Here is a 25000-nt window from a genome sequence, read left to right on the forward strand (position 1 = left end):
AGCGCACACTTCCACACACACACACACCTCACCATGAACTCAGAGCACGCACTCGTACACTTCAAGAATGTCGCACAGCACACGTTGGAATAGCACCACCACCAATAGGTCTTTCACCCGTAGGACCCCCAGCTCCTGAAAGAAATCAAAACCAAAATAAATACATATAAAACAGAAACAGAATGAATGAAAAGCAAATAGAAGTCACGATTCAACGCAACCGAAAACTTTATAAAAAGTTTGAGGGAGAAAGGACCCAAGAAGGGCGGCCACGTCGTTCTTAGGCCGACCCAAAGAAATACCCGATCGTCCACCCCAAAGTAGACCAGAGCAGGTCAGTTAAAACTATCCCAGAAACCAGATGGTAGCAGCAGAAGTCCCTTTAAATGATTGTAGGCCAATATTAGGTCACTCGGCGCGCAGTGGAGGAAAAAGTCAACTGCAGTGATAATAGCCAGGACGAAACGAGAGGGAGAATCCTATAACAAATAGTACAAAAACAGAATTAATAGTAATTGCACAATTACATGCCGAAATTCCCCTTAGCAAAACCGACAACTTACCAAGTGCGGATAAAGGAGCTCACGAGGATCAATTCGCCGCTCAGGATACGCAGCCCTCAAATAACCCGCTGTTAAACCGAAATACAAGGACTGCACATTACTCACGCCACCCGACCCTCATTAAAGCTAGACATGATCTATAATGCAACTTCCTCATACCTGAAAGGTGGGCAGTAAACAGATCCGAACAGCATCCGACAGGGACACACACAGTGATGAAAAGACAGGCTAAGGGTGCAATAAACGAGCCATTAGTGCAACAAGTAAAGATAACTAAAAACGAATTAGCCAACGCTACATGCTAACCGCACATACCTGAAATCGCTAGAGTAAACGAAAACGGGGAGGATACGGACGTGACGCATCCCAGGCTCAAAACCAACCCGCTCTAAATAGTGCCTGCTCGACACTGATTGGTGGTCATGAGTGTCAATCACCACTCGTACCTCGTTCATACGGTCACAATCCACCCCCAGCTTCTGCATCGTCGCCCCGACGGTGAACTAACCCAAAAGCCCACACTCTTAACCTTCAGTCCCAAGGACGGAACAAGACCCCAGCTGTACTACCCACTATACTAGACACCGTACCTGGCCCCAGTGATCGTGGAAGATGATGTACATTAGAGTGCTGCCCAGCAGTACTCCTTCCGGTCCTTCTCACCACACTCTCACCCACAGAAGCAGAGGATAAAGGAAGGTTCACTGCTGGCTGCACATTCGCTCCTGCCTCAGGGACTTCTAACCCTAGGTCCTCATCAGAACCTGGAGGTTCCGACTGAACCGTACCCCGAGGTGATTGCCTACTATTAACCTGTGATGTTTCAGGTACCAGGACAAACAAATCTCTCTCGTCCAACTCCTCTTCCCGAGGCTGCACCGGTTCCGCTACTGGAGTGTCCTGCAATATGGGGGAAGAGTTCCTACCAATCTGAGGTTTCAGCAACGATCGGTGCACATGCTTTAACTTACTTAGATCTGTGGTGGGGTCAATTGTATACACCACACCTCCTTCCTTAGGTGCCTTCACAATCCGGTACACCACTGAGCTCCACAGGTCATGTATTTTGTGTCGACCTCTCATGCTATAATCACGGAGATATACCAACTGACCCTCCTTCAGTGGTGACTCTCGGACCTGCAGATCATGCCTGGCCTTTCGGCGATCAGCAGCAGCCCCCAACCGCTCACGAGCACCCTCAAAAGCCACCTGCAACCGATCCTGATGTTCCATAACCCAACGATGAACACTACCAGCCAATGGTTCTTCAACTCTACTAAGCAAGAAGTCGACTGGAAGTCTAGGCTCCTGCCCAAACATCAAAAAATACGGGCATTCCCCTGTAGCTTGGTGAGGGGTAGTGTTGTAGGCGAACAGTACCTGAGGGAGACAAGATGGCCAGTCCCTCTTCCTTGACACAGGCAAGGTGCGCAAGAGGTTGTGTAATGTCCTGTTGAAACGCTCGCACTGGCCGTTTCCAGCAGGGTGATATGGAGTAGTGCGTGACTTTTCAACTCCATATAAGCAACACAACTGATGGATAAGAGCCGACTCAAAGTTACGACCTTGGTCCGAATGGATACGGCCAGGCACCCCAAATTTACAGAACCACTCGACAACCAGAACCTGTGCCACAGTCTCAGCTTGTTGATTTCTAGTGGGTACAGCCAAGGTGTATTTGGTGAAAATATCAGTCATGACCAACACATTCTCCAGACCTGAACTTGAGGGTTCTAACACAGTAAACTCCAAGGCCAGAATCTCATTTGGCCGTGCGGCCAGCAGGTGTCCCATGAAACTAACAGGGGCAGGCTGGACACCCTTGGCACACTCACACTCATGGCACCACCGTGCAATGTCAGCAGACATCCCTGGCCAATAACATCGTTGCCACACCAGCTGAGAGGTGCGCTCCACCCCCTGGTGCCCATGCAGTTGGTGTAATTGTGTCAACACCTCAGACTTCATGGCCACCGGCAATAACACTTGGAGAACCTCCTCTCCACCATCCGGGCGAAACACCTGACGATAAAGCACCCCCTCCTTCTCCACCAGACGATCCCATTGCCGAAACAAAAGCGCAGCAGACCTAGAGAATTTCTTACGCTCCTCAGAGCTAGGTGGCGATTTCCGCCTCCAAAACACCAGCAGCTCTCCAATAGCTGGATCGGCCTGCTGCTGAGCAGACATATCACTGATGGAATAACCAGGAAAGGATACGATCTGGTTTACCCCCGTCACCAATCCGCCCTGGTCGACTTGACTCAACGCAGCAGGAACAGCTACCCCTGGGCACAAATCCTGAACCTCCACCACAGATGGATTCTGGCGTGATAAGGCATCAGCATTGCGGTTGCTCTTGCCTGATCTATACTTGAGCTCAAAATCAAAGGCTGCCAAGTGGGCAACCCAACGCTGTTCCATGGCACCCAGCTTAGCAGAGGTCAGGTAGCTAAGAGGATTATCAGTGTAGACTACACACTTGTGTCCCAGCAGGTACTCCCGGAACTTCTCGGTCATGGAATGGCTTCATAGAACTGTAGTTTGAAGTATTGCGCTCAGTGGGCCTAAGACCTCGGCTACCATAAGCTATGGGACGCACCTTACCGTGTTGCTCTTGTGAGAGGACTGCCCCTAGCCCCCCATGGCTAGCGTCCACCTCCAAAATAAAAGGAAGTGAAAAGTCAGCATAGGCGAGCACAGGGGCTGTGGTAAGTCTACCCTTTAACTCCTCAAAGCTACTCTGACACTCATTAGACCATCCCTCAGCAAACTCACGGGACCCAGACTTTGACCGCTTTGGGGTTGCCAGCTCTGCTACCAACCTGTGGAGGGGGGCAGCCAGCCGCACAAACCCTTCACCAAAATGGCGGTAGTAGCTGGCAAACCCCAAAAATGACCGCAAACCTGCAACACTGGTTGGCTGAGGCCACTGAGAAACTGCCTCAATCTTGTCTGGGTCTGTGGAATCTCCTTCTGAGGAAATCACATGACCCAGGTACTGTACTTCACATTGGAAAAAGGCACACTTGGACAACTTGGCCTTCAAACCTTCCCTGTGTAACCGGCTTAAGACTACCTCCATCCGAGCTAGATTTTGATCAACTGACGAGGAGAAAACAACAATGTCATCAAGGTACAAGAGGAGAGACTGGCACTGTTGGTCCCCAAACAATCGTTCCATTAGTCTCTGGAAGGTGCTGGGGGCATTGCAAAGCCCAAACGGCATCCTGTTCCATTCAAAGAGCCCAAACGGAGTACAAAACGCTGTCTTAGATCTATCTGCCTCACTAACAGGGACCTGATTGTACCCACTGGCAAGGTCCATGGTGGAAAACCAACGTGCCCCTGCCAGTGAGTCCAATGTCTCCTCGATACGAGGTAGAGGGAAGGCATCCTTCCTGGTCTTAGCATTTAAATGCCGGTAGTCTACACACATGCGTAGACTACCGTCCTTTTTCTTGACCAAAACAATAGGTGAAGCATAAGGGCTGCAGCTCTCTCTAATTACCTGGGCCTGAAGAAGTTGAAATACATACACACTGTGAACTTCTGCTCTGTGTTTATGTTCTGTAAAGCTGCTTTGAGACAATGTCTATTGTAAAAAGCGCTATACAAATAAACTTGAATTGAATTGAATTGAAGTTGGTTGATGTGAGCCTTCACTACCTCGTACTCGGAAGGAGGAATACGCCTATACCGCTGGCGCACAGGGACTTCATCTAATAAGGGGATGTCATGGGAAATGAGATTAGTGCAGCCCAAATCCCCATCATGTATGGAAAACACAGACAAATACTGATCTAGTAGTGCCCTCACCTTGCCTTGCTCTTCCACTGACAACACAGACAAGTCAATTGCCCCGATCTGCTCGGGTACAGAAGGGGAAGCCTGCACAACTTGTGTACTCACCCTAGCTGAGACCTCCTTAACTTCAGTGACCTCTGGGGGTAAGCTAACCACATAGACATGGCTGACAGTGCCTACAACCGTGCTAGCATACATCACTACATCCATTGTACCCACATTAACCACAGGCACATAAGCTGTGCCATGGTGCACAGGCACCAGAGCAGGAGATGCCAGCAAACCTGCTGGAAGGCCAGAATCTGGGGGCAAAAACAATACAGTGCCACTTGAGTACTGTGCAGAACAGGTTACAGCAACCATTTTCATGGTACCCCCTGGGATGCGACACGCCCGGCGTCCACGCACCTTGACTCGACCCCCCTGATCTGAAACTGGCTGGACATCGATGTGATGGCAATGCTGTAAGGCCTGGAAAATAGAAATAGGGGCCCGTGACACAACAGGTAAATCAAAAAGACTTGTGCCATGCTGGCCAAAAAGCTCCCGGTAGCAGCGACTCAGGACGTTCATTCCCAGAACACCAGGAACCTGGGCACACAAACCACCTGGAGGATCTCGGACCACCAGCACTCCGCACCCTAAGACCACATGCCCACAAAGCTGTACATCCAACTCTAAATAGCCGATATAAGGAATTGAGAGGCCATTCGCAGCCCGGAGCTGTAACCAATGGCATGATCTAAGCTGTTCCTGACCCCACGACCCGAAATTGGTCGAGAAACACGTCTCTGTAATGGTAGACACCATAGAACCAGTGTCCACCAGGCAAGGTACCATAACCCCACCCATACACATGTCAAGTTGTGGACACGTCGACATAAAACGTGACATAAAATTTGCATCATTCTAGTTTTCCGACGGTTGCCTGGATTGTGGCTGCCCACTTCTCATTACCGTGGAGCCTGTGCGTAATGGTGGGAAGCGAGAAGGTCTCCGTTCCCCATCACAATCCCTAGCAAAGTGACCAGGCTGCTGAAACCGTCTACAAATAATCTGATTAGGTCGGGATTTTGAATTTGAGCCACACTTTGAGTAAGTTGGTTCAATTGTTGTTGTTGCTTTTTCAGCATTTCTCGCAACTCACCCAATTCAGAATGCGCCGAGATACTACTTCCCCCGGTGTGCTGATGTCCCTGTACCCCATACTGAATACCATGAGCGGAAAGAACTGATTGGCTTCGACCGCGCGCCCCCCCCAGGCATTCCCTCACGTTCCCAGCGAATAGCTTCGCTGCGAACGTCCAACAACATAGCAGTGGGTTGGCGACGGACCAACTGTTTCAGTTCACATCGAAGCGCACCATTGCTCACATGTTCCACAAATTGATCTCATAATAAAATATCCGCATTAGGCATACCATGGGGTGATTGACGTTTCACCCTTTCCAGAAGATTCAACAGGGCCAGAGAGAACTCCAACAAGGTCTCCCCGAAAAAAACGACTCTTGAAGAGCTACATACGAACTTGTGCAACCGTACAATTCGCGTAACGCCTGAATAATTTTGTTTGGATCCTCCCTCTCGTCTCTTGGCCGATATCGAATTTCCTCCCTTGCCTCTCCCTCCAAACGATCAATCAAAAAGAATGCTTGATCACTTGAGGAGAGATGGCGAAGCCGAATGCAGGCCTGAGTCTCCTCCACCCATTCCTCAATCATAACATCGGACAAGGAAAAAATAAACAACCACTTTACGCAACTTCTAAACAGACAAAACAAAATATCAATTAAATCCAGAGCTGGGGTTATCCACCGAGGCATTCACCAGGGTTAGTTATCCAACCGCACACTTCCACACACACACACCTCACCGTGAACTCAGAGCACGCACTCGTACACTTCAAGAATGTCGCACAGCGCACGTTGGAATAGCACCACCACCAATAGGTCTTTCACCCGTAGGACCCCCAGCTCCTGAAAGAAATCAAAACCAAAATAAATACATATAAAACAGAAACAGAATGAATGAAAAGCAAATAGAAGTCACGATTCAACGCAACCGAAAACTTTATAAAAAGTTTGAGGGAGACAGGACCGAAGAAGGGGCGGCCACGTCGTTCTTAGGCCGACCCAAAGAAATACCCGATCGTCCACCCCAAAGTAGACCAGAGCAGGTCAGTTAAAACTATCCCAGAAACCAGATGGTAGCAGCAGAAGTCCCTTTAAATGATTGTAGGCCAATATTAGGTCACTCGGCGCGCAGTGGAGGAAAAAGTCAACTGCAGTGATAATAGCCAGGACGAAACGAGAGGGAGAATCCTATAACAAATAGTACAAAAACAGAATTAATAGTAATTGCACAATTACATGCCGAAATTCCCCTTAGCAAAATCGACAACTTACCAAGTGCGGATAAAGGAGCTCACGAGGATCAATTCGCCGCTCAGGATACGCAGCCCTCAAATAACCCGCTGTTAAACCGAAATACAAGGACTGCACATTACTCACGCCACCCGACCCTCATTAAAGCTAGACATGATCTATAATGCAACTTCCTCATACCTGAAAGGTGGGCAGTAAACAGATCCGAACAGCATCGGACAGGGACACACACAGTGATGAAAAGACAGGCTAAGGGTGCAATAAACGAGCCATTAGTGCAACAAGTAAAGATAACTAAAAACGAATTAGCCAACGCTACAAACTAACCGCACATAAAATCGCTAGAGTAAACGAAAACGGGGAGGATACAGACGTGACGCATCCCAGGCTCAAAACCAACCCGCTCTAAATAGTGCCTGCTCGACACTGATTGGTGGTCATGAGTGTCAATCACCACTCGTACCTTGTTCATACGGTCACACATGCATTTTGTTTCTTTTGCTGCAGAAATGCAATACAAATGAATGACCATCTCAGAGTAGCTTTATAAAATGTACAATTTATGTAAAAAAAAAAATAATACAGACACAGAATTGCTGCAGTAAAGACTTTATTTGCAAAAGGACATTACTGCAAGATATACAAACAGAAAAAGCACCGGAATTATAATAAAAAGTAATCTTCTAATCTGCCCAGTTTTCTGCATTTGGCCACATGTTCTCATCCACATCACACTCTGGCAAGTCATCGTGGGAAGAATCTTTTGGCATGCCTTTTCCACCCCTGACAGTGTTCAGCTGTGATGTCATGACATGCAGCATCCATTGCATCCAGGAGGGACATTTGGTCATGTGGACGATGGTCAAAAAACTTCCATCTCCAGGCTGGGGGACAAAATACAGTTACATATTAGAGACCGGAGGCATACAGTCACTCTAATACAGTAAATGGTAAAATTATTTACACTTTGAGAAGAGAAGCAATATCCTACCTGTTGGTTACTGACAATGGATGCCACTGTGTCCCGGCTGAGATTTTGCTGTACTCGTTCACCAGCCTCTCTGAATGATAGCCCATGGTTTATGACATGGTATATGATAGTAGCTCTTATTTGATCAGTTACCCTAGCTCTGGTCCTTCTTTGAGCACCACCACGTATTCTAACTCTTCTCTTGTCGTCCTTGCCCCACTCCTCTCCCTTGTCCTGGTACTCGTCTTCCTCTCCCTCGTACAGGCATTTCTTTTTATTTCTTCCTCTCTCTCTCTCTCTCTCTCTCTCTCTCTCTCTCTCTCTCTTTGTGTTGTTTTATATTGTTACTTTTCCACACAAGATCAGCCCAAAGAGTCCTCTTTTAGAACATATGATCATGCAATTGAAAACACCTCAACACCTGAGTGTGGTTCCTAGATGCTGTGATTTATATATTTGCATAACTGCAATAAGCTGTTTCTCATTAGCAATGGAATAAAATACAGGAAATATATTTGTGTTTCAATTCACAATACAGCTGTTGACTTTGACTTTAGCCTATATAAGTTATGTTTAGAACATGATGTTATCTGTTCTGACATACAGTGTGAAAGCATTTGTAAATTTGACTGTAAAATTACATTGTTCTGGTCTTGGTTGAGCTTGTGTGTAAAAGAAGTTCAAGCATTTTAAATTTGTGTTAACGGTATGCATTTTGTATCAAAGCAACAAGAAATATGTTAATTGTATAGCCTACAAAGACGGATGTTGTGCTAACCGTGTTAAGAGTTTAGGAAACTTGTTAAATGTATTATAACTGTCATAGCGATTGTAAAAAACTTAATGATATAGATTAAGGACCAACATTATTGACGTGACATACAGCTAAGTAAAGTGACCATACTCAGAATTCATTCTCTGCATTTAACCCATCCAAAGTGCACACACACAGCCTTGCTCAAAGTTGTGGTACACCTCAGTTGTGGTATTGAACCCACAACCTTAGGGTTAGGTGTCAAATTCTCTGACCATTAGGCCACGACTTCCCCCAACAGAGATGCTGTGACTGCAGGAAGCCACAAAGTTGTTTAAGGTTGCAGTTCTAATGAGATACCGAAGGAAGAGAGAAGTATAACTGTACACGAAACAGTTAACTGAGAATTTACAGGTATGTGAGAAAACTAACCACTGCAAGCATGACTCAAACCACTACTTTCTGTAGGCCCTCCGACTTCCTGTCCTGAAAACGAACGTGATTGGCCAAGCTGTCACTGTATCGTCTGTATCATCATCAAAAATTTGTTCAAGGTGTGAAAATTTTTTTAACTTTTTAAATTTAATTTAACTTTAAATGAGAGGTGAGAGATAGAAGAAGGGTTGAGAGGTGAGAGAAAGAAGAGTTGGTTTAGTTTCTCATTAGAAAAAGAGAAGTATTGGTTAGGTATTTCTTTAGAACTGCAACCTTGAACAACTTTGTGGCTTTACTGCAGTCAAAGTATCTCTGTTGTTCATCTACAAACCCAACAACACATTCACAGCATTTATCAGAGCATCTTATCGAGCAGCTGACTTAAAGCCAAATAATGGCTAATTTCGTGCATGAGAAAGAGAGAGAGAGAGAGAGAGAGAGAGAGAGAGAGAGAGAGAGAGAGAGAGAGAGAGAGAGAGAGAGAGGCTGCTCACACACCCACAAATAGATAGATAGATAGATAGATAGATAGATAGATAGATAGATAGATAGATAGATAGATAGATAGATAGATAGATAGATCTGAGTTAACATGGGTATAAGCATACACACACACACCCCACCTAAACACACACACAAACACACACACATACACACACATTCACACACACAAACACACTCACTCACACACACACACACGCACACGCACACACACACACTCTCTCACACACACCCACTCACATACACACACCCACACAGGCACACATACAAACACACTCACACACTTACACACACACACACACACTCTCACACACACCCAAACACACACACACTCTCTCACACATACACAAACACACGCACACACACTCTCACACACACACACAAACACACTCACGCACTCACACACACACTCACACACACACACAAACACAGTCACTCACACACACACTCTCAAACACACACCTCCAAACACACACACATACACACACACACACACACAAACTCTCACATACACACCCCAAAACATACACACATGCGCACACACACACACACCAAAACACACACCCAAACACACACACATACACACACACTCTCACACACAAACACACTCACGCACTCACTCACACACACACAATCACACACACACACTAACTCACACACACACTCTCAAACACACACCTCCAAACACAAACACACACACACACAAACACACTCACTCACACACACACTCTCAAACACACACCTCCAAACACAAACACACACACACACACACACACACACACACACACAAACTCTAACATACACACCCCAAAACACACAGACATGCACACACACACACTCTCACACCCCAAAACACACACACACCCAAACACACACACACATACACACACACACACACACTCTCACACCCCAAAACACACACACACCCAAACACACACACACACACATACACACACTCTCACACACTCACTCACACACACACACAAACACACTCACACACACAGACACACACACCCAAACACACACATATACACACTCTCTCACAAACACACACACGGAAGAATAGAAAAATAGAATATGATATGCAATATGTTACTTCTCTTAATTTCATTAATTCTTCATTAGAAAAGACTAAAAACGGGTAAAAACTTTGGCAAACATATATATTTATATAAGAGATATATATTAGATATATAGATATACATATATTTTTTTTATTATTATTTCTATAAAATAGTGAATTGGTCATGCAGAACAGTACATGAGTGAAATTTGGCCTATTATAATCCAAGTGTCAAAACCCTTTAATGTTATTTTACACTCTGTTCCATATTACAGTTATTTACTGTAGATATATTTCACAGTCGTTTACTGGACATTTTACTCCATGAGTCCATGAGTCCCTCAACCAAACTTGTCAGTGTGCAGTTAATGAGCTGAGATACTGCCATCTACTGCTGATGATGTGCAAACGAAATGAATATATAACACAAAAATCAACACAGTTATGAGCCAACAAAGTTTATTGACAGAACGTATGTGTTATGCGGAAGCGGAGGTGGAAGCAGAAGAAGCAGTGAAAACAGTTTAATACAAACTTTTGGTGAAGCCAAAACAAATACCTGCGGAGCAACGCAGGGATAATCCGGTGGTGCGCTCTGGAGGCACGGCCCACTATGTCCTGAGAAGACGAGAGGCAGTCCGTAAAAAAAAGTACACGGGCGCGTGGAAGAATCGCGGCACGGTGCTGGAAACGGGAGAACGTAATCCACACAGTAACACTCCGGAAGCAGGACGAGGAGAGTGTGTGACGGGAGTGTATATATAGGTGGAGTAATGAGTGTGTAAATGAGTGTCAGGTGTGTGTGGTCAGTATGCTGGCGAGGAACTCCTAGTAGGCGGGGCACACGGGAGACGTAGCAGAGTGCTCCCTGACACCACCCCCCTCCCTCAGGGGCGGCACCTGATGCCCTAATGCCGCAACGAGGCCTGCCCCTGGCACGGGGTGCCGGGCGGCCCGGGTGCGTGGCGTGGAAGTCTACCAGCAGCGTAGGGTCCAGCACGTCCTGACTGGCCACCCAGGTACGCTCCTCAGGACCGTACCCCTCCCAGTCCACCAGGTATTCAAGGCGACCCTGGCGCCGACGGGAGTCTAAGATGTCCTGAACAGCGTAGACCCCGGGTTGGTCTACGACGTCCGGCTGGGCGGGCGCCACAGGGTCACCTGGAGGGAGAGACACAGGCGAAACACAGGGCTTCAGTAGAGACACATGAAAGGTGGGGTGAGTGCGGTACCTGGGTGGTAGCTCCAGCCGGTACGCTACGTCGCTGATCTGACTGGCCACCTTGAATGGTCCGAGGAACCGAGGGCTCAGCTTGCGACAGGGTAACTTCAGCCTGAGGTCCCTTGTAGACAGCCACACCAGATCCCCCGGGCGGTAACGCGGCGCCTCCAGTCGCCTCCAGTCGGCATGCCGGCGGGCCTCGTGGACGGCCCTACGGAGCTGAGTGTGCGCCGACTCCCAGACCCTGTGGCTCTCCCTGAACCAGTAGTCCACAGAGGGCACGTCGCACGATTCGTCGGACCAGGGGAACAGAGGAGGCTGGAATCCTAACACACACTGGAAGGGGGTGAGGCCCGTAGAATCCTGGCGGAGCGAGTTTTGGGCGTACTCGGCCCATGGCAGAAAACGATACCAGTCCTCCTGGTGCTGGCCACAGTAGGTCCGCAGATACCGACTTAGGTCCTGGATCTTCCGCTCCGCCTGGCCATTGGACTGGGGGTGATAGCCAGATGAGAGGTTCACTGAAACCCCCAGGAGCCAGAAGAAGGCCCGCCAGACTGGGACCCCCGATCCGACACAATCTCCTCCGGGAGGCCGAAGTTCTGGAAGACATGCTGGAAGAGTGTCTCCGCGGTCTCAAGGGCGGTCGGCAGGCCCTTCAAGGATGCAGGTGTTCCCCTCTGACCGGGGCATGTCGGTAAGGAAGTCGACCCCCAGGTGAGACCAGGGACGTTTGGGCACCGGAAGCGGCCTCAGCTTGCCCACTGGTAAGTGGTGGGGGACCTTCGACACGGCGCAGGTGAAGCAGCCCCGGACATAGTGGGTCACCTCCTGGACCATCCCGGGCCACCAATAACGGGTCTGCACGAGCTGGACTGTCCGTTTCTCCCCCAGGTGGCCTGATCCTAGTCCTTCGTGAACCGACTGGATGAGCCCATGCCGACAGGGGGTGGAAACGTAGACACATCCCTCAGGGCAGCCCTCTGGAGCGGGCTCCTGGCGAGTGGCCGCCCGGATCTCCTGGTCAAGGTCCCAGAGGATCGGACCCAGAATGAGTGCAGGAGGAAGGATAGGTTCGGGGTCACTGGGCTCCTCGGGTCCGAACATCCGGGAGAGGGCATCGGCCTTTCCGTTTTGTGCTTCGGCCCGTTAGGTGATGTGGAAGAGGAACCGGGTGAAGAAGAGGGCCCAGCGAGCCTGTCTGGGGTTGAGCCTCCGGGCCTCCCGTAAATACTGCAGGTTCTTGTGGTCGGTGACCACCGTAAACGGGTGCTCTGCCCCCTCCAGCCAGTGTCTCCACTCCTCCAGAGCTAATTTAATGGCCAGGACCTCCCGGTTGCCGATGTCATAGTTACGTTCGGCGGTGGAGAGCTTGTGGGAGTAGAAGGCGCAGGGGTGGAGCTGTCGAGGGGTTCCTGACCACTGCGAGAGAGCGGCGCCGACGCTGGTCGAGGAGGCATCCACCTCCACCACAAATGGCCTCCGAGGATCCAGATGGCACAGCACTGGAGCCTGACAGAAGCGCTGGCGGAGCTCGGAAAAGGCCTCCTGGGCCTCTGGGGTCCATCTCAGGGTTTTCACCTTCCCCCGGAAAAGAGACGTGAGGGGAGCAGTGACTTGGCTGTACCCTTGGATGAACCGGCGGTAGAAGTTGACGAAGCCCAGGAATCGTTGGAGCTCCTTGGCAGACTCTGGGACCGGCCAGTCCCTTACGGCCCTTACCTTCCTCTCATCCATCTGTATGCCTTCCGCACTGATGACGTATCCCAGGAAGTGGATCGTAGAGTGGTGGAAGATCGTAGAGTGATCGATGCGCAGTGCTTCACCCAACCCCGGCCCAGTGGACGTCCCTGGATGGTTTGGACCGCTAGGTCCTGGGCGCTCCACTTTCTGGGGAGCTGTAAGAGGTCGAGGCAGGCCTGGGAGATGAAGTTTCCTGCCGAGCCAGAGTCGACCAGAGCACATACGGAGATAGAGAGAGCGGGGGTTATGAGGGTTATGGTGAGCTTTGATAGAGGCGATATGTCGGCAGGGAGCGTGACTGTACTCACCGCAGGACATGGAGGACGAGTGGGGCATCTCGAGAGGGAGTGGCCCTGTCTCCCGCAATACCGGCATCCTCCAGCTGCACGGCGGCTATTCATCTCCCTACGGGACAACATCTGCAAACCCAGCTGCATCGGTACCGGATCCGGGGAGGAGGCGAGATTCGAAGTGCCGGTCATGGGAGGTGGAGTGGGAGGACACACCGCCAGACGTTGCGAGAATCGAATGGACCTCTGGATGAACTCCTCCAGCCCCACAGAGTCATCGTGTACCGCCATCGCCTGTTGGATCTCCGGTGCCAGGCCTTGCCGATACACGCTGAGCAGTGCCGTCTCGTTCCAGCCAATGGAGGCAGCCAGAGTGCGGAAACGGAGGCTGTACTCGGTGATGCAGTCCCGCCCCTGACGTATCCTGAGTAGCTGGTCGGCCGCGGAGATGGTCCCGGAAGCGGCGCAGAACACCTCCCTGAAGTGCACGGTGAACGCGGTGTAGGTGGTCGCTATGGGGCTGGCAGCCTCCCACAGCGACTGCGCAGATGCCAGCGCCTTTCCGGAAAGGAGGTAGTTGATGAATGCCACCTTTGCACGTTCGGTAGGAAACCGTGGCGGGTGCATTCCGATATACAGGCTGACCTGGAGCAGGAATCCGCGGCACTCCACGGCTTCTCCAGCGAAGGTGGCTGGAAGCGCCATGGAACTGCCGGTGGATGCAGGCGGGTTCTGGTGGGCAGCGACTGACGGAAAAGCGGTTCGGAGGGCAGAGACGAGATCCCGAACCAGGTCGGAGGAGGTGCTGGGTTGCGGCTGCATCGTATGATGATGCTGAACTCCTCCTTCTATATTTAGATATATCTTTCTCCCCTTTTTTTTTTGTCCCTTTTGGGGGTCCTTTATTCTGTTATGCGAAAGCGGAGGCGGAAGCAGAAGAAGCAGTGAAAACAGTTTAATACAAACTTTTGGTGAAGCCAAAACAAATACCTGCGGAGCAACGCAGGGATAATCCGGTGGTGCGCTCTGGAGGCGCGGCCCACTATGTCCTGAGAAGACGAGAGGCAGTCCATAAAAGAAAGTACATGGGTGCGTGGAAGAATCACGGCACGGTGCTGGAAACGGAAGAACGTAATCCACACAGTAACACTCCGGAAGCAGTACGAATAATAAAGGACGAGGAGAGTTTGTGACGGGAGTGTATATATAGGTGGAGTAATGAGTGTGTAAATGAGTGTCAGGTGTGTGTGGTCAGTATGCTGGCGAGGAGCTCCTAGTAGGCGGGGCGCGCACGGGAGACGTAGCAGAGTGCTCCATGACAGTATGTTATACATGACGTTACAGTGAAGTTTATGTCTGCTTTTTCATCAGAGCTCAGAAGAAGAGCAGGGAGGAGATCAGGGGGACAAACATGAGGTGAAGATCTCAGCACCGTTACACAGGTTCGTCTGACAACACTTCACATCTTGAAGAGTAAATCCTAGAAATTTAGCCACGATACACTTCATCGTACTTGCACAACTCATTTATGCCGTCAGTGGCTAGGGAAGAGAGAGAGAGAGAGAGAGAGAGAGAGAGAGAGAGAGAGAGAGAGAGAGAGAGAGAGAGAGAGAGAACTTGGTCTCAATCATTTTTTTAAACAAATCCTGATTGCTAGATTACAGAAAGAAACAACACGTGTTATTTAATAGTAATAAGGAATAATGTTTAATAAATTATTTCATATAGTTATTAGAATACTTCATTTTTTATAAAATGATCAAAATGTTTTACTAAATGATCAAAAATCCAGAGATTAAATACACAGATTTAAATACATTATTTACCTGTTGCAGTGAGGCAGGAATCCTCTCCAGCAGTTCAAGTCTCCTTAGTAAATATTTGGCAGTTTGGGGGATCACAGGAATAGCAGCTCAGTTGGCCAACAGCAGCTAAAGAGAGAAATTCATTAATAATCAAACAAATCAAGTCAAATATGTCAGGAAAATGAAACCATCAATCTTTTTTTTATTCTGTTTGACTGAATTCTCTCTCTCTCTCTCTCTCTCTCTCTCTCTTACACACACATGCACACACACACACACACACACACACACACACACACACACACACACACACACACACACACACACACACACAATATGGTTATTTATTCTGATTATTTATTGATTTAACAGAATTTTATATTCATTTGTAAAAATTAAGTTGTAAGATCAGTAAATCTAAAGAAACCTGCTGAATCTGATCCAATAACTGATGTCATAATTTAATGTCAATAGATATTTCTTTATTTACTATTTATTTAATTATTCATTGAAAAATACTATCAATAATAATTATTTCCTCCCATTGGACATGTTCATCTTTCTCTATTTCTCTCTCAGCTCACACACTCACAAATTAATAGATAGATAGATAGATCGATCGATCGATCGATCTGAGTTACCTTTGGGTAAAAGCATGCAGATGAACATGAGTACCACTAGAGACCTCATTGCAGATGAAGGTTGGTATAGATGAAGGAGTTGTGGAGGTGAAGCAGGCTGTCATGAGCAAGTTATCTGACATCTCCTTTTAATAGTGTGGGGGCGGGTAACAAGGAAATGATGCAAGGGAGGGATTAACTTTACAAATGTGATCAGTTCTGATCAGATCACTTTAAATTACTCACACACACACACACACACACACACACACACACACACACACACACACACACACACACCTCTCTCTCTCTCTCTCTCTCTCTCTCTCACACACACATACACATCCAAACATACTCACACACATACAGTATACACACACTCACACACATACACACACATTCACATATATACACACATACACACTCACTCTCTCACACACACACACACACACACACACACACACACACACACACACACACACACACACTCACACACACCCACTCACATACACACACTCACACACACCCACTCACATACACACACTCACACACACAGGCACACGCTCACATACACACACACACAAACACACTCACACACACTCTCACACACACACACTCTCACACACGCACTCACACACTCACACACACACACACACACACACACACACACACACACACACACACACACACACACACACACACACACACAAACATGCACACTCACACACAGTCCACTACAGCTCGGAGTTATGAAGCGATGGGAAGATAACAATGATGTTTAAAGTTAAAATATTCTGTGATTCTCAGTGAGTCAGACTGTCTCCTGGAATAGATTATTCAGGAGTATAAACACAATAAAGACACAAGAATAAAACTCTAAAATGTCTTGCATTTTTTGTTTGTACTGCCTTATGTCCTGCACTGTCTTTTGTCCTGCACTGTCTTTTAGTCTTGTCTCACACTGTGTACACCAGTTTGCACAGATACACTATATGTATCTAGGATTAACTTACTAAGTCCTTATCTCTGTGTTGTTATATGTAGCTCCCTGGTCCTGGAGAAACATTTCAAGTCAAGTCAAGAAGCTTATATTGTCATTTTAACCATATATAGCTGTTGTGTTACACAGAAGCTTGTGACTGCAGTGGTTATTTCACACCTGCCTGTACGTTCTCAGTTAACTTTTTTGTGTTCAGCTGTTAAGAAATAACTTCATATTTTTCTCACTTTCCATAAAAAGATCACTGCTTATGTGTGTGATTACACGACTATGTCTTTATCTCCCAGGACATGAATGAGACATTGACTGCTATAATGTGCTGGAAATGAGATTAAACATCTAAAACATCATATTATAATAATAAACTTTATTTAAGAACCGAATTAAAATGAAAAGGGAAGAAATGAGAAGAAGAAAAATCATAAGGAAAAACAGAATATGATATGCAATATGTTACTTCTCTTAATTTCATTAATTCTTCATTAGAAAAGACTAAAAACGGGTAAATCATTTGGCAAATATATATTAGTGTCATTTCAATGTATGTCCACAAGAGAGCGGAAGAGGGCAAACAATTCAAGCTTGAAATATATTTTTAAAAAATCGTAAAAACGAAAAAGAAACGACGTTTCTTCAAGCGGACAAACTTTAAATGTATTACTAAACATCGAGGGAAAGAAAGAAAAATGACGACTGTATGTTTGTTATATTTCCCCGAAGTCTCTCAAAGAAAAGAGAAAGAGAAAAAAATGTGAAACATTTTACCAAATAAATTAGTGTAGTGATAACTTACGTCCACAAGTAGCCACTTCCTGTAGCAACAACAAGCAGCCAAAAACACTTCACATTCACATTTATTATTACATTCACATTCAAGTCAAGTCAAGAAGCTTTTATTGATTTCAACCATTTATAGCTGTTGTAGTACACAGTAAAATAAGACAACGTTTCTCCAGAAGAAGGGGATGTCACAAAAATATCATTATTATTTAATTCTGTTTTGACTGATTTCTCTCTCTCTCTCTCTCTCTCTCTCTCTCTCTCTCTCTCTAAAGCCCCAGGTTTGGGAAGAGGGTTTTTACAAACATGTAATCAGGTGATTTTCTGTTGTTCACCTACTTTTATAGATTTTATTTTATTATTTGTATAAAATATTGAATTGATCATGCAGAACACTACATGACTGAACTACATGGGTGAACCCACTACATGGGTCTGTTATTATCCAAGTGTCAAAACCCCTAAATGTTATTTTACACTCTGTTCCATATTACAGTCATTTACTGTAGATATATTTCACGGTTGTTTACTGGACATTTTACTCCATGAGTCCATGAGTCCCTCAACCAAACTTGTCAGTGTGCAGTTAATGAGCTGAGATACTGCCATCTACTGCTGATGATGTGCAAACGAAGTGAATATAAAACACAAAAATCAACACAGTTATGAGCCAACAAAGTTTATTGACAGAACGTATGTTATACATGACGTTACAGTGAAGTTTATGTCTGCTTTTTCATCAGAGCTCAGAAGAAGAGCAGGGAGGAGATCAGAGGGACAAACATGAGGAGGAAACTCTGTGTGAAGATCTCAGCACCGTTACACAGGTTCGTCTGACAACACTTCACATCTCAAGAGTAAATCCTAGAAATAGTTTCATGAAACACTTCTTGTTACTTGCACAACTCTTATAAGTAAACTTACTTGTGCGGCCAATGGCTGGGGGGGGAGCGAGAAATTGTTCTCAATTAATTTTTTAATAAATCCTGAATGCAAGATTACAGAAAGAAACAACACGTGTGTTATTTATTAGTAATAAGGAATAATGTTTAATAAATTATTTCATATAGTTATTATAATACTTCATGTTTTGTCCTTGAGCAGATAAAAAATGATCATAAATCCGTAATGGAAACGTCCACAAACTCTTGTTAAATACACAGATTTAAATACATTATTTACCTCTTGCACTGAGGCAGGAATCCTCATCAGAAGGACAAATCTCCTTAGTAAATGGTTTGCAGTTTTCGGTTTCACAGGTATAGCAGCTCAGTTCGCCAACAGCATCTACAGAGAGAAATTAATTAATAATCAAACAAATCAAGTCAAATATGTCAGGAAAATGAGACCAACAATCTCTTATTTTTATTCTGTTTCAACTGAATTTTCTCTCTCTCTCTCTCTCTCTCTCTCTCTCTCTCTCTTACACACACAAATACACAAAACATGGTTTTTTTATTCTGATTATTTAATATAGTTTTATGTTTATTTTTAAAAATTAAACTGTAAGATCAGTAAATCTAAAGAAACCTGCTGAATCAGGTCCAATAACTGATGTCATAATTTCATTTCATTAGATTAGATATTTATTTATTTACTATTTATTTATTTTTCATTGAATAATACTATTAATAATAATAATTTCCTCCCACTGGACATGTTCATCTTTCTCTCTTTCTCTCTCTGCTCACATACCCACAAATAAATAAATAGATAGATAGATAGATAGATAGATAGATAGATAGATAGATAGATAGATAGATAGATAGATAGATAGATAGATAGACAGACAGACAGACAGACAGACAGACAGACAGACAGACAGACAGATAGATAGATAGATAGATAGATAGATAGATAGATAGATAGATAGATAGATAGATAGATAGATCTGAGTTACCTTTGCCTAAAAGCATGCAGATGAACATGAGTGCCACTAGAGACCTCATTGTAGATAAAGGTTGGTGTAGATGAAGGAGTTGTGGAGGTGAAGCAGGCTGTCGTGAGCAAGTGATCTGACATCTCCTTTTAATAGTGTAAGGTGGGGGGGGGGACAAGGAAAAGGTGCAAGGGAGGGATTAACTTTACAAATGTGATCAGTTCTGATCAGATCACTTTACATTACTCACACATACACACACTCACATACACACCCACACACACTCACATACACACACTCACATGCACCCACACACACTCACACACAGACACGCACACACATACACACACACGCTCTCTCTCTCTCTCTCTCTCTCTCTCTCTCTCTCTCTCTCTCTCTCTCTCTCTCTCTCTCTCTCTCTCACACACACACACACACACACACACATACATACACACACACACACACACACACACACACACACACACACACACACACACACACACACACTCACACAGAGTTTCATCACATCACATCATGTTGGAATCAGGAATCATGTTTTTGATATTGGGACACGCTCTGCCATGTTTTTATTACAGTGTATTACACTTTTTTCAGTTGCTAACAAGCATTTTTCAAAAAGAAACCACGTTTTCAAAACTCTTCACGCAGTCAGCAAAACAGAAGTCAATGCACACCAAACTGTGACCATTTTTCATTGATTTCAGACAAAATGCATTCAGGGACCACGCTTTTCAAAATTTAGGAACTCTTTTCCCATTCGTACTCCACAACATGTAAAATTCTAATGCTAACACACTGCATTCAGAATGATAGGTATTAATTTTATAACCAAAAATTAAAAAAATAATCATTACAAGCTAATTGCAATTATATATATATATAGTAATTGTGGATATGGTAATTGCCAACAATGCAATAAACTGCAGGAAATTCGGGAGAGAGTGCTGGCAGACAATGGCACTTTTGAAAATGTGAATATGGTTAGCACAACAATTGCCAGAGTCCTACAGAAACATAAAATGAGGATGAAGCAACTGTACCTTTTGAGAGAAACAGTGAACGTCTGAAAGAACACAATATGTCTCAATATGTCTCAATATGGTATCAATATGTCCAGGTAAGATGTCTGTTCAGTAACCAAACAGGATACATGCACATTGATGCATAATGTCAATTACTGTGAAAGTGTCTGCAATTTAGAGGGTAATGGAGATGGAAGCCAGACGAACTCCACATACTTTTATCTTTGTGGATGAAGCTGGATTCAACCTTTCAAAAGCACGACGCAGCGAAAGAAATGTAATGGGACAGAGAGCAACTGTGGAGGTCCCAGGCCAAAGGAGAGCTAATATCACAATGTGTGCAGCAATGTCCAATGAGGGTTTGCTGTTACACAACCACACACTGGCCCCTACAATACAGAGAGGCTCATTTCGTTTCTAAATAACCTACATATTCCACTTGTGCCAGCAGAGGAGAGAAGCCAAAGGGCATCAAACTCCCCTTCCTTCATTGTTGTGTGGGATAATGTGGAATTCCACCATTCTGCTGCAGTCACAGAGTGGTTTGCGGCACATCCCAGGTTGTCAGTATTATACCTGCCTCCCCATACCCCATAGAGGAGTTTTTATCTGCGTCTAAGTGGAAGATGACGTTGATGAGAACTTGTGGCCAAATGCAAGAGAGAGAGCAGACTAGAACTGTAATTTACTATAATGAACAACTACACGTTACAGTAATGTGTTGAATGTATTTTATTTATTCTTTTTTTATTATCATTGCAGCCCTGGAGATTTTTCCCTCTTTTCACCTTTTGGTTATACAGTTTGTTTTACAATGGCTATGACAGTTTTAACTGCCTTTTGTCCTCCACTGTCTTTTGTCCTGCTGTCAGGACTGAGCCCAGATTTTGAACATGTGCATCTGTTTATGTTCTGTGTTCACGTGTCTGCCCCGCCCTTGTCTCTTCCTCCCCACCTGTGCACACCTATCCCTCATGTGTCTAATTATTATTAGTATTTAGTAAAGCCGCGTTGCCTTGAGCAGCACGGAATCCTCTGTTGTCTGTTGTTGTCGTCTTCCTGTTCGGTGTTTTGTTTTATTTAATAAATCCTGTTTTTTATGCTATCCTGCATTTGGGTCTGTTTTATCCCCACGTTACTGACACCTGCACTGTCTTTTGTCCTGCACTGTCTTTTGTCCTGCACTGTCTTTTTGTCTTGTCTCACAATGTGTACACCAGTTTGCACAGATGCAATTTATGTATCTAGGACTAACTTACTAAGTTTGTTGTTACTTACTTTGTTGTTCTATGTAGCTCCCTGGTCCTGGAAAAACATTTCAAGTCAAGTCAAGAAGCTTATATTGTCATTTTAACCATATATATATACCACAGAAGTGATTTTGTGGCTGCTTGTCATTACAGTGGTTATTTCACACCTGCCTGTACGTTCTCAGTTAACTGTTTCGTGTTCAGCTGTTAAGAAATAACCTTATTTTTCTCACTTCCCATAAAAAGATCACTGATTACGTGTGTGATTACACGACTGTGTCTTTATCTCCCAGGACAAGAATGAGACATTGACTGCTATAATGTCCTGGAAATGAGATTAAACATCTGAAACATCATATTAAAGAAACATCTAATTTTTATCCTGTTATTTTATTGTATTGTTGTATTTATTGTTGTTTTAGTGTATTTTAGTGTATTAAATGTATTATTTGGCTTTGAGTCAGCTGCTCGATAAGCTGTTCTGATAAATGCTGTGAATGTGTTGTTGGCTTTGTAAATGAACAACAGAGATGCTTTGGGGTTTCATTTCTAATGAGAAACCTAACCAATACATCTCTCTTCTATCTCTCACCTCTCAACACTTCTTCTATCTCTCGCCTCTCATTTAAAGTTAAGTTATGGGGAAAAAAACTTTTCACACCGTGAACAAATGTTTCTACATTTTGATGATGATACAGTCCGATTGACAGCTTGGCCAGTCACGTTCGTTTTCCGCATTCGTCATGTCTGTAACCACCAGCTCATCTAATCAGCTTATCATCAGCTCGGCACCAGCTCATGATCTTCCTTCAGTCTGTTGAACGCAAATAGAACAAAGTAAAAAATAATTAACGGTTATTTCTGTCTGGACCACTTGTCAAATGAGACAATAACAGATAACAGAACCATTGATCATGCATCGAGTTTTTTTTTGTAAAATAAATGAATAAATGGATAAATAAATAATTAAATAATTAGAGAGAGTGAGGGAGAGAGAGAAAAAATAAGTGGAGATTTAAGACATAAACTGGTACAACGAACACGGGTTCCGGCATGGTGGAGTCGGGGTTGGAGGAGGGAGTTTAAGTCGCAGCAGCAGTGACATGCTAGAAAGGGGCTCAGTGAATGGGAATTTAAATGGTCGGGTAATACTGTCTGACTGTCAGATCTACATAAATAGTTCCTAAGCGTGTAACCAAAACAATCAAGAAATGGACAAGGAAGAGCAAAGATGTGTGTTTGTCTGCTCCAGATGGAGTGTGTTCGAACTTGCAGGCCCACAGAAACATCTAATTTTTATCCTGTTGTTTTAGTGTATTTTAGTGTATTAAATGTATTATTTGGCTTTGAGTCAGCTGCTCCATAAGATGCTCTGATAAATGCTGTGAATGTGTTGTTGGGTTTGTAAATGAACAACATTAGTGACAGTGACGTGACATACAGCTAAGTAAGGTGACCATACTCAGAATTTGTTCTCTGCATTTAACCCATCCAAAGTGCACACACACAGCAGTGGTGCCTTGCTCAGAGTTGTGGTATTGAACCTGCAACCTTAGGGACTTCCCCCAACAGAGATGCTGTGACTGCAGGAAGCCACAAAGTTGTTTAAGGTTGCAGTTCTAATGAGATAATGAAGGAAGAGAGAAGTATAACTGTACATGAAACAGTTAACTGAGAACTTACAGGCATGTAGGAAAACTAACCACCGCAAGCATGACCCAAACCACTACTTTCTGTAGGCCCTCTGACTTCCTGTAGCCACAAGCAGCCAAAAACTCTTCACATTCACATTTATTATTACATTCACATTCAAGTCAAGTCAAGAAGCTTTTATTGTTGTTTCAACCATATGTAGCGTCTGGTACAGGTCATTTTAGATTTCATGTCCCAGGCACCCTAAATTTCAACATCTAAGTATCCAAATGACCACAGAATTATCGGTTACTCATTTTTCAAACAATGGTGTATTTTAATTGAGCACGAAAGGCACCATACCTTCTTAATACACCTTGGATAAAACTTTAAAGTCATCTAAAAGTTTGATAGCTAAACCACGCCCACAGACACCTGAAACAAAGCGAGTTTTTCCCTCCAAAATCTAAGGCCATAGCATTGGCCATTTCCCCAAAGATGGGTGGAGTTCGCGACCTTTAAATTGTCACAAACATCACCAATCCGTGGTCAGACTTTCGGAACAGCTTCAAGACGACTCCATCTTCCTTCAAAGAAGTTCCAGCAAGCTTCACTTCCAAGAACGACAACTGCTCTGATCTTCAGGAGAACTTGGAAGAACATCTGACCCCACCCTAACTGACTCTTCAGAAATTTCTCTGTTGCATCCGGACTCTTGTGCAGTAAGCCAATGCAAGTAACCGTTTCCTTTACCAACCAATTTAGATGCGCATTTTTAAGTAGGAATCTTTCATTGAGTCTTAAGGTGATGATTTCCCAGTTAGGGTGTGATTAATTTTTGAGTCTAAGCTTGCCATTCCTTTCCTTCCTTTCTCTAATTTCTTATTTCCAGTCCCTTCCTCCCTTTCCCCAATTTTAATTTCTTATGTTTTATTTTATTTTCATCTTTGTTTTCTCTATTTCTTTTGTTTGTTTGTGTAGTTAGTTTTATGTTGTGTTTGTCTCATTCATTAAATGCCATATTTTTGTGCCAAATAAGTGATTGTCTCTAAGTATCGCTCACAAATTAAGGTACCTGCAACATGTGGTCTGAACTACATGCTCTATTAAGTTAATTTAATTTAAATTATGGTATAAAATAAAAGGGAAGCGAATCTTTCTTGGCCGGGAAGATACCGCCTTCATAGAATTAATAAAGGTTATTAATTCGCCGGACGAACAGACCAAATAAGTGTAACGTTAATTCCATTACCGTG

At 44.8% G+C, this 25000-nt stretch overlaps 1 long non-coding RNA gene across 1 annotated transcript; it reads right to left on the reverse strand.

Moving 5' to 3' along the window:
- Positions 1 to 6110: 6110 nt before the first annotated feature.
- Positions 6111 to 7144, reverse strand: LOC125140042. The gene is made up of 3 exons (XR_007139263.1): positions 6935 to 7144; positions 6776 to 6843; positions 6111 to 6691 (listed from the first exon to the last, which is right to left on the reverse strand). It is a non-coding gene; the product is annotated as an uncharacterized LOC125140042 (long non-coding RNA).
- Positions 7145 to 25000: the final 17856 nt, after the last annotated feature.

Source organism: Tachysurus fulvidraco, chromosome 23 (genome assembly GCF_022655615.1).
Source record: "Tachysurus fulvidraco isolate hzauxx_2018 chromosome 23, HZAU_PFXX_2.0, whole genome shotgun sequence".
NCBI lineage: Eukaryota > Metazoa > Chordata > Actinopteri > Siluriformes > Bagridae > Tachysurus > Tachysurus fulvidraco.